Source organism: Danio rerio, chromosome 4 (assembly GCF_049306965.1).
Source record: "Danio rerio strain Tuebingen ecotype United States chromosome 4, GRCz12tu, whole genome shotgun sequence".
NCBI classification, from domain to species: Eukaryota; Metazoa; Chordata; class Actinopteri; order Cypriniformes; family Danionidae; genus Danio; species Danio rerio.
In genome coordinates, this window is record NC_133179.1 from 75,865,001 (window position 1) to 75,877,359 (window position 12,359).

The 12,359-nt window shown below is 43.0% G+C and overlaps 1 long non-coding RNA gene across 1 annotated transcript in view; it reads right to left on the bottom strand.

Annotated features, from left to right (window-relative positions):
* The window catches only part of si:zfos-2131b9.2, a 26,939-nt gene extending 19,268 nt beyond the window's left edge, over nt 1-7,671 (bottom strand). The window contains exon 1 of the long non-coding RNA XR_012402888.1: nt 6,729-7,671. This is a non-coding gene — a long non-coding RNA (si:zfos-2131b9.2). The remainder of the gene's footprint in view (nt 1-6,728) is intronic.
* Between the last annotated feature and the right edge of the window lie 4,688 nt (nt 7,672-12,359).

Here is a 12,359-nt window from a genome sequence, read left to right on the forward strand (position 1 = left end):
CATACACTAAACACACTTAACACACACTAAACACACACTAAACACACACTAAACACAAACTAAACAGACACTAAACACACTTTACAAACACTAAACTCACTTAACATACACTAACCACACACTAAACACACCCTAAACACACTAAACACCCTTAACACACACTAAACACACACTAAACACACTTTACACACACTAAACACACCCTAAACACACTAAACACCCTTAACACACACTAAACACACACTAAACACACTTAACACACACTAAACACACACTAATCACACACTAAACACACTTAACACACACTAAACACACTAAACACACACTAAACACCCTTAACACACACTAAACACACACTAATCACACACTAAACACACTTAACACACACAAATCACACACTAAACAAACTTAACACACACAAAACACACACTAAACAGACACTAAACACACTTTACACACACTAAACTCACTTAACATACACTAAACTCACTTAACATACACTAAACACACTTAACACACACTAAACACACACTAAACACACTTAACACACACTAAACACACACTAAACACACACTAAACACACAAAACACAAACTAAACAGACACTAAACACACTTTACAAACACTAAATTCACTTAACATACACTAAACACACACTAAACACACCCTAAACACACTAAACACCCTTAACACACACTAAACACACACTAAACACACTTTACACACACTAAACACACCCTAAACACACTAAACACCCTTAACACACACTAAACACACACTAAACACACTTTACACACACTAAACACACTTAACATACACTAAACACACTTTAAACACACTTAACACACACTAAACACACTTAACACACACTAAACACACTTTACACACACTTAACACACCCTAAACACACTAAACACCCTTAACACACACTAAACACACACTAAACACACTTTACACACACTAAACACACTTAACATACACTAAACACACTTTAAACACACTTAACACACACTAAACACACTTAACACACACTAAACACACTTTACACACACTAAACACACTTTACACACACTAAACACACACTACACACACTAAACACACACTTTACACACACTAAACAAACTTAACACACTAAACACACTTTACACACACTAAACACACTTAACACACACTAAACACACACTAAACACACAAAACACAAACTAAACAGACACTAAACACACTTTACAAACACTAAACTCACTTAACATACACTAAACACACACTAAACACACCATAAACACACTAAACACCCTTAACACACACTAAACACACACTAAACACACTTTACACACACTAAACACACCCTAAACACACACTACACACACTAAACAGACACTAAACACACTTTAAACACACTTAACACACACTAAACACACTTAACACACACTAAACACACTTTACACACACTAAACACACTTTACACACACTAAACACACACTACACACACTAAACACACACTAAACACACACTTTACACACACTAAACAAACTTAACACACTAAACACACTTTACACACACTAAACACACTTTACACACACTAAACACACTTTACACACACTAAACACACTTTAAACACACTTAACACACACTAAACACACTTAACACACACTAAACACACTTTACACACACTAAACACACTTTACACACACTAAACACACACTACACACACTAAACACACACTAAACACACACTTTACACACACTAAACAAACTTAACACACTAAACACACTTTACACACACTAAACACACTTTACACACACTAAACACAACACAGAGCTTCCACCGTTTTATAAGGTTTGCAGACTGATTGCTGAGTGAAGATTTGTGTGACGTGTCAAACCGCTGCTTCAGTGATTTCAGACTGATGTTGGTAGTGTTTAATAGATAGGAATAGACAGTTTCTGTTTGGTTACCATAACTAAAACAATGGAGTTTGGACTGCTCGAATGACCTCCGTGTTCAACTGTTTTGAAAAATGGTGGGGAAATGTGTCAACCCAATGAGAAAGAGTTTACACATTTACAAGACCTGTCTTCTGCTCTGCTGGGATAGTGAAAATGAAAATGAAGTGGAACCCAGTTTCTTTAACCAGCTCAAAGCAAACAAGAAAAGCTGTATTCTCTAAGAAAGGGGAGGGGGGAAGAAAAAAAAAAAGGAGCAAAATTCATGAAGCAAATTATTCCAGTCGGCATTACAATAATAAAAACAACTGTACCTGCACATATTGGAACCGTGCCTCCTTTACAATGTCAGAGTTTCTTTGAAATGGGGCTCTGTACAGCTGCTTCATTCTCACATGGTTCTGTTTAAGGACTCGATCTACAGTTGCCAAACTCACACTGTTTCTATTTCTAAATACTCCCTGATCTGCCATTACTGCTGCCTGGATTTCACACAGTCTGATTGTATTGTTTGCCACTACCATATCTACAATGGCAGACTCCTGTTCAATACCAAATATCTTTCCTCTGCCACCAGTGTGTGGTAATGTGTGGATTCTATAAAGTAAAAGCATTAGTCACATGAATGTTATGGATAAAATATCTGCATTACTGTAGACAGTTTGTTCTGCTAACAGGACAATGCAGTAAAGCTGAAAAAAACACACAGTGGTATACATTACAGTAACACAGGGAATTACCGGTTCTCATTCCTAAACAGCCTGACAAAAGTGCTCCGACTCAGAATGGGCTGGACCCTTTGTCCAGCCTCTCTAAAGGACAAGCCATGATGGATGACACGGTCAATATTTGGAACTTGTGCTTGATTTTGTCCTGTTGCTGCTGCAGCTCCTCCACCACGTATACAAACTCCTCTTCCTCGGGCCCCTCTGCCATGGCCTTTACTCTCCTTCCATGCTTGTGGCCTCTTTGATCCATGCTTGCAAATAGCAATACAGAGGTGGCATCTTTTGTAGAAGGATGAGGATTGATTGCTAATTGAAGAGTTGTGTAAACAAGTTTCACACAGGTGCATTGGATATATATATTGGATATATAATTACTTTCTATCAGCTGTTAATAGATGTTTTCCGTTTGGGATTAATGATGCAGAATAAGATCATAATCACTAATGAACAGCTAATATCTTAATAGTAGACAGGTAATACGGCAGTAGTGAATGGCATAATAATAATAATAAAGCATTTTATTTAAAGGAGCCTTTCTCGACAGTTGACACCGTCACTGTACTTCAATCTTACAACAATCAATAGAATAAAACACAAAATTTAAAGACAATACAATTGAAAAACAATGCGCAGTTGAGTTTGAGAGAGTAGGCTGTTCTAAACATACACGCAAACAGAGCTTCAATTACAGAGATCAGGAGGAGTTCCAGAGCCGACTCGATATATATCTTGTTTATATTACACTGTGATGATAGATGATTCCAACATTTGATATAATGATCATCCATTCACACATCAGCTCAAGCTCATCTGATTATTGATGCTCAAATCTAAGCAGTTTAAGAATGAGCTGTTCTGAGTGAATGTGAAAGCTCATTACTCATTACACACACAGCTCAATTATTAGAGTAAAGCGTACTCCACTCAGTGTATTTGTTATCACTATAAGTTAAAGTAACTCAACAGCGGAGTTGAAGTTAATGAGATGATAAGGGCTCGGTGCATTGTGGTCGAAGGTTAGGACCATGACAACCCAATCGTCAGGAACAGAAGTTGGCTCTTGGGACATGGAATGCCGCCTCACTGGGAGAAAAGGAGCCTGAGCTTGTGCGGGAGGTGGAATGGTACCTACTAGAGCTAGTTGGGCTCACCCCCATGCACAGCTTGGGCTCTGAAACTCAGCTTCATGAGAAGGGCTGGATCTTCTTCTACTCCGGAGTTGCCCACAGTGAGAGGCGGTGGTCTGGTGGCTTGTTTATAGCTTCCCAACTTAGCTGCCATGTGTTGGCGTTTTCCCCGGTGAACATCATGTGCCTTTGGGTCGGGGATAGGTCTTTCACTGTTGTTTGTGGCTATGTGCCAAACACCAGTGCAGAGTACCTGGCCTACTTGGAGTCTTTGAGAGTGTTGCAGGAAGGGCTCAGACTGAGGACTCTACTGGGGTAATTCAACATGGGTAATGACAGTGATACCTGCAGAGGCGTGATTGGGATGTGGTAATTCCGAGTAGTGTGCTGTTGTTGGACTTCTCATCACAGTCCATACCAAACACCATGTTCGAGCATAAGGGTGTCTATCAGTGCACATGGCACCAGGACACCCTAGGGAAGAGGTTGATGATTGACTTTGTGGTTGTATCATCTGATCTCCCACCATAAGTCTTGGACCTTCAGGTAAAGAGAAAGGCAGAGCTGTCAACTGATCACCACCTGGTGGTGAATTGGATCCACTGGCAGAGTCACATCTTGCTGAACCACACATCAGAGGGAACTCTACCCTCCAGAAGAGCTTTGACCAGATCCTGAGGGTGGCTGGAGACATTGAGCCGGTATTGATTGAATGGTCCATGCTCTTTGGCTCCATTGTTGACACAATTGATGTGGCTGTAAGGTCTGTGGTGCCTGTCCTGTTGGCGATCCATGAACCCAATGGTTGACCCTCAAAGTAATGGATGCAGTCAAGCTGAAAAAGGAATCCTACCAGTCTTGGTTGGCTTGTAGGACTCACGAGGCAGCTGGTACGAACAGGCCAATTGGGTTGCAACCCGGGTGGTTTGTGACAGCAAAAAGTTGGGCCTAGGAGGAATTCAAGGAGGACCTCGACTGAGGATGTAGCCGGACAGTGGTAGGATTACTTTGGGGATCTCCTCAATCCCACTAACATTTCTTCCATTGAGAAAGCAGAGACTGGGGATGCAGGGGTTGACTCACTCATCACCCAAGCTAGTGTCACTGAGGTAGTTCTCAGCATTAGCGGTGGATGAGATACACTCTGTTCATCTCAAGACTGTTGTGGGGCTGTCTTGGCTGACATTTCTCTACATTATCACATGGAGATCCAGGACAGTACCTCTAGACTACGCAACTGGGGTGATGGTTCCCATTTTTAAGAAGGAGGGACCTGAGGATGTGATCCAACAATAGGGGATCACACTCCCCAGCCTCAGTGGGAAAAGTCTATGCCAGAGTACTGGAGAGGAGGATCCGGGTGATGGTTGAACCTCAGATCGAGGAGGAATAATACAAATTTCATCCATGCTGTGGTTCTCTGGACCAGCTCTGTACCTTCACTAGGGTGCTGGAGGGTTCATGGAAGTATGCCCAACTAGTCCACGTGTGTTTCTTGAACTTGGAGAAGGCATTCGACTGTCTCCCTTGTGGCATTCTGTGGGCGGTGCTCTTGGAGTATGGAGTCAGAGGCACTCAGTTGAGGGCTGTCCATTCCCAGTATGAACAGCGCGGGACTTTGGTTCACATTGAAGGCTTGTTTTCAGCACATGTTGGACTCCAGCAAGACTGCCTTTTGTCAAAAATATCTAAAATCGAGTCAAGAAATAGCCCAAGAAAGCCAACCACTGTTCTCTACAATGGTGACATGGAGCTGCTGCTGTTTGAAGTTGGCTGTAGTTTTTGTGTTTCTCTTCTGTGATTCTGCTTACTCTCAGAGACAGAAGCTAAGCAGGAGGATTAATGTGATAAAGAGAAGAGACTCTAAAGCAGGGGTCACCAATCTCGTTCCTGGAGGTCCGGTGCCCTGCAGGGTTTAGCTCAAAATTGCCTAAACACACCTGCCTGGGTGTTTCAAGTATACCTAGTAGGAGCTTGATTAGCTTGTTCAGGTGTGTTTGATTAGGGTTGGAGCTAACATCTGCAGGACACCGGCCCTCCAGGAACAAGTTTGGTGACCACTGCTCCAGAGGATCTCACTGCTACAGACTGATCCTGCAGAGGATTATGGGTAAATCTCTCCTCAGTCTTCAGCACAGTTTGACTGAAGATCCACGATAAACCCTAAACCCAGGATAGATCGGCTCAGTGAATGTGGTCTGGACTGAGTGGATGAGGATCATTGTGTCTCCAGTGATGTTGTAGAAGCTCAGAGTTCCTGCACTGTGATCCACAAACACTCCTGTTCTCCTGCTGATCAGCTCCACTGGGAGAACGGTCTCTTTGTCATTGTGTCGGAAGGACAAACTGGAGGGAGAGCTGAACAAACTCCAGGACTGATCATTATATCCGAAAGCACACTCATCACTGTCTTCCTTCCTCCTGATGCTCTTATATGACACTGATATAAACACACCAACATCTCCACACCAGTCAATCTCCCAGTAGCAGCGTCCACACACACTCTCTCTGCACAACACCTGATGACAATACTCAAATCTGTCTGGATGATCAGGATACGGCTGTTTCTCTCTCACACCAGTCACCTCTCGGTTCTCCTCAGACAGAATGAGTTGAGGGTGTGCTGTGTTTGGGTCCAGTGTGAGGAAACAGGCATCTGAACACAAGAAGAGACACATTTATAAAGCTGTGTGTGTGTGTGTGTGTGCCTATGCATGTAGTATGTCTGTATCTTTGTGCTGACATACATTTGCGCAGTCCTGCTGTAATCCTCTTCTCTCCTCCATGATCCACACTGTAAACACACACAGATTCATTTAGTGACACTAAACACACTTTATTTTCAGTAGAATTATATAAATCAAACAATAATCAATGCATGTTAATTAAATGAATGTATTTTTGCATTAAGTGTGTTGATCTTGCACATACTTGAGTTTGTGCAGTGTGTAGTTTGGATCCTCCAGTTGTTGAGAGAGCAGCTTGACTCCTGAATCTCCTGGATGATTGTAGCTCAGATCCAGCTCTCTCAGGTGTGAGGGGTTTGAAGTCAGAGCTGAAGACAGAAAACCACAGCCTTCCTCTGTCACCATACAGCCAGACAACCTACATACACAAACAGTGCACATCACATCAGTCTGACAGACAGACGTCACTAACACACAGTCCCCTGTGCAGAAGCTGTTATTATCTCTAGTTTCAATAGCAAAAGGAAAAGTAGGCACCAGTACAATAGAAATGCACTTATAACTTGGTTAACTAATAATTATCTACTGCTGCGTTGTCTCTAGAAATCTCACAGTGTTGTAAAAGATTCATTTCGGGAACTGTTTACTTCTAAAGAAATAAAACTTGATTAAAACATTAGATATCTTACATCGTGTTTTTAAAGGCATTTAGTCACAAACAGACATTTGTCAGTCAGGGTTCAAACCCAGGGTGTGGTGGCAAAGGTCTAACCACTACACCGAGGAGTGCACTGCAGAAATGTATAACAGGAAATCAGTTTTTATACACTAGCTTGGTTGTGCAAGCAGCTCAATGTGCTTCATCTCTTTAATTCACAGTTCATTTACATGATTTTAAATTGTGAAGTAATAACTGCAGACCTCTGGAAAGGGGAGGCATGTGATATAATAATCATTTTATTTTCCCAGAGGTGCTAAATAGAATTCAGGCCTGGGGAACGGGTGGGCTAGTCAATAGCATCAGCGTTCTTCATCTTGCAGGAACTGCTGACACACTCCAGCCACATGAGATCTAGCATTGTCTTGCATTAGGAGGAACCCAGGTCCAACAGCACCAGCATATGGTCTCACAAGGGGTCTGAGTATCTCATCTCAGTACCTAATGGCAGTCAGATTACCTCTGGTGAGCACATGAAGAGCTGTGCGGCCCTTCAAAGAAATGCCACCTCACACTATTATTGACCCACTACCAAACCGGTCATGCTGGAGGATGATGCAGCCTGCAGAAGGTACTCCAGGCATCTCCAGACTGTCACATCTGTCACTCACTCAGAGTGAACCTGCTTTCATGCCAAATGTCTGACCGCTTGAGAAGACACATGCACATTTGTGGCCTGCTGGAGGTCATTTTGCAGGCCTCCTAAGCTTCTCCTAATGTAATTTATTATAATTTATGTTTTGTAACACTTTATTTTGATTGTTGTTTTTTCATAATTGCTGTGCTGTGTAAATATCATTTACATTATGGAAAAATGTGGTAGCATTTATTTTACCTTAGTATCGCCATCTGACAGTTTGGCCCCTTCAGTCCATCAGAGAGCTTCTTCACTCCTGAATCCTGCAGGTTATTCTTACTCAGGTCCAGCTCTCTCAGCACACAGTTTGAGGATTTTAAAGCTGAAGACAAACTCTCACAGCACTGAACAGAGAGATTAAAGGACTGTAGCCTGTGTAGAGGACAGAACAAACAATATTTATGTGCTCATATGACAGTTTATACAGAGTACTACTGACACTGATGAATGTTCATGTGTCCAGTCTGCAGAGTGTTAAAGTGACACTAAACTGGTGTAGTGGATGAGATAATTACTGTTGAAGACCTGCAGTTAACAAGCAGTATCACTGAAGGAACGACAAACAAGAGCATACAAAATAGACAAGAAACTGCCTTCTGTTTTAGGTGAAAACAACTGTAAATAAAGTAAGTCATTAATTCCCTCAAGATTATCACTAAATACAGCATAAACATTTTAAATCTTTAGCGCTTTATCAGGGTATTCTGAAGGAATCTGGGGCCCTTCATGGGCCCATAATGTTTTATGAAATAAAAGCATATATAAACCTCCTATATAAACGGCCATCTTATCCTGTATAGAGTGCCTGAGTGATTCTAAGAGCTATGTTGTCAGGGGCTAATGGCTCTGATAGGGTATCCCAAGGCAAAAAGTTCTTGGCTAACAGATCAGACAAAGCGAAGTTCAAAAACTCCTTATTAGCGCAATAATTGCGAGGACTGTGACGTTGCCCATTATGGCGCAGCCAGGCCCCGACCCTGGAGCCAGATGTTGGGTTGGGGCATGTATGCGACCATCCTCCTGCAGGCCAAAAGGAATCGTAAGGGGCAGGTGCATTGTGAAACGGATGTGGGTCGAAGGATAGGACCACAACAATCCAATCGTCGGGCAAAGAAACTGGCTCTTGGGACATGGAATGTCACCTCACTGGGAGGGAAGGTGGAATGGTACCAACTAGAGATAATTGGGCTCACCTCCACGCACAGCTGGGGCTCTTGAACTTAACTTCTAGAGAAGGCTGGACTTTCTTCTACTCTAAAGTCGCCCACAGTGAGGCTTGCTTATAGCTCCCCAACTTAGCCAACCACCCAACTCCATGTGTTGGCATAATCCTTGGTGAACGAGAAGGTTGCCTCCCTGCACCTTAGGGCCAGGGATAGGTCTCTCACTGTGGTTTTTGCCTATAGTCCAAAGACCAGTGCAAAGAATCCAGCCTTCTTGGAGTCCTTGGAAGAGGTGCTGGAAGGTGCTCAGACTGAGGACTCTACTGTTCTACTGGGGGACTTCAACACCCATGTGGGTAATGACAGTGATTCCTGAAGAGGCGTGATTGGGAGGAACAGCCTGCCTGATCTGAAACTCAGTGGTGTTCTGTTATTGTCCACAACGAACAGCATGTTCGAGCATAAGGGTATCCATCAGTGCACATGACACCAGGACACCCTAGGGCAGAGGTTGATGATTGACTTTGTGGTTGTATCATCTGATCTCTGACTGTATGTCTTGGGCACTCAAATAAAGAGAGAGGCAGAGCTATCAACTGAGTTGGATCGGCTGACAAGGGGGGAAAGCTGGACAGACCTGGCAGGCCCAAACATATTGTGTCCTCTGGGAACACCTGGCTGATCCCTCAAGTCTGAGGGATGACTTCTGGATCTTTGACCAGATCCCAAGGGAGGCTGGAGACATTGAGACTGAGTGGTCCATGTTCTCTGACTCTGCAGCAATCCATGAACCTGGTTGTGGACACCAGAAGTAATAGATGTCATCAAGCTGAAGAAGGTGTCCTACAAGGTTTCATTGGCTTGTAAGACTCCCAAGGCAGCTGATAGGTACCGACAGGTCAAGCGTGCTCAGCGTGGGTGGTTGTGTAAGCAAAAACTCAGGCCTGGGAAGAGTTTGGGTAGACCATGGAAAAAGACTACCAGTCAGCCCAAAAGAGATTCTGGCAAACTGTCCGGATCTTTAGGAGGGGAAAGCAGTTCCACACCGACACTGTTTACAGAGGAAGAGGGGAGCTGTTGACCTCAACTGGGGATGTTGTCGGATGGTAGAAGGAATACCTTCAGAATTTCCCCAACCCCACTGACATGTCTTTCATTAAGGAAGCAGAGACTAGAGATGCAGGGGTGAACTCACCCATCACCCATGCTGAGGTCACTTAGTTAGTTTGCAAGCTCCGCAGTGGCAAAGCAGCGGGGGGGGGGATGAGATACACCTTGTTTATCTCAAATCTCCTTCCCAGGGTGGCAGGGCGCACCCTTGTAAATAGGGTAAGAAGCTCTGTCACTTGGATTAGAGTTGCTGCTCCTCCACATCAGTCAACTGAGGTGGTTCAGGCATGTTTTTTTAATGCGTCCTGGACATCTACCTAGGGAGTGTGTTATATGTCTTAATGATATGCGTATATTGCTTTTTCTGTCCCTTTGTGCCCCAATGTTGATTTCCGGTTGAGTGAACGCAGGCGTGTCTAACTGCCGCTGCTCCCCGGACTGATTTTTATTACTACCTTGACTTACTTTTTAAGTTTTATTTTGTTTTATTTTTGCCTGGTTTTATTACCTTTTAACATGACGTTTTTCCTACATTTTGACTGGATAACTCCTTTCAGTCAAGCTGTCTTACCTGCCAAACGCGAGCTCTCGCCACCACGAAGCGGGCTGTTTCCTCCGTCTTCCATAAGTAAGTAAACACTTTCTTTTGGAGTGTCGGTCGCTGCCTTGTTGGTCGTATTGCTGGTTTTTGGTGTAGGTGGTCTCAGTAAAGGCTACTTTCCCATTTACTTGCGCCGTTATCGTTTGGTGTGCTGGCTAACGCGGTTTTTAAACCTGGCTGTGTATACGCGGCTGTAGGATGTCTGTGTTGATGCTTGTCGTGGGATCATTGCTTGCTTTTATAAGTGTTCACGCGGTGCTTCAGGACTCATTTTCGCCCTCCGGCTTGTGGATTATTAACATGCTTTTTTACTCATCACTGGATCTGCATTACCTTGACCGCAAACCCCGGTCGAATCTGCCTGTCAATCTCTACAATCACTGTGTTGCTCTTGGAATCACGCGCCGCCCGCGCTACATACATCGGGGTTCCCGTCGCAAAAGTTGTTATAGATCAACGTGTACAACTTTATCTGATGGGTTTTCAGATATACCCGTTCTCTGGTCTCCCTTTCGCCGGTCACATCCTCAGGCTTGTCATGATGATGGACATGAACATTTCAGAAATCTTCACCATTTAAAATTTGTCTCATTAAGACATTTACCAGACATCGCAACAACGGTTCAACGTCCTGTAAAAATGGCTCTAGTAAATGCTCGCTCTTTGTCAAATAAATCTTTTATTTTAAATGATTTTTTTACTTTACATGCTCTGGACTTCCTATTTTTGACAGAGACTTGGCTGAAACATAGGGAAATGTCATCTCTTGGCGAGTTATCTCCTTCTGACTGTTCTTTTTTCAGCACTCCTAGGCCTAGTGGACTTGGTGGTGGTTTAGCCACAGTTTTTAAAAGCACTTTTAAGTGTAGGCTTCAGCATGTTGGTAGACTTTCAAGTTTTGAAGCACAAATACTAAAAACTGATCTAAATGGCCCCTTTGTCTGTGTGCTGGTCTATAGACATACCAAAGTTAATACAGCCTTCATTAATGAATTTTCTGAGTTCCTGTCTGATTTGGTGTCTCGGTGTGACAGGATGTTGGTTTTAGGTGATTTTAACATTCATGTTTGTTGCCAATCTATGGTTAAAAACTTTATGAGCCTGATAGATTCATTAAATTTAGTGCAGGCTGTTTCCAGCCCCACTCATAATCAAGGCCATACTCTAGATCTTGTTTTGACCAATGGGTTTTCTTGTACATATCTTTGACATTTTTGATGCTGGTATTTCTGACCATTTTCCTGTGATTTTTGAACCTATTATTCCATATAATCAGCCCATCCTTTCTCAACCTGTCTCTTTCTCTCGTGTTTTCCATGTAAATTCTGCTCTTGAATTTTCAAATTCTTACACCAACTTTCTTTCAAATGCTAATGCTTCTTTGCCATCTTGTTCAGACACTGAACAACTTGCTGAAACCTTTAACTCTGCTTGTGATTTTGCTTTAAATGAAGTTGCTCCTCTTAAATCAAAGAGGTCTAGGGTTAGTTCAATTCCTCAGCCCTGGTTAAATTCATCTACCCGTACTCTCAGGCAAGAGTGCAGAAGGGCTGAGCGCAGGTGGAAAAAGGATGGGCTTCAGGTTTCCTACCAGATTTTAAAAGACTGCCTAAATTCATATCAAGACTCGGTCAGTGAGGCTAAAT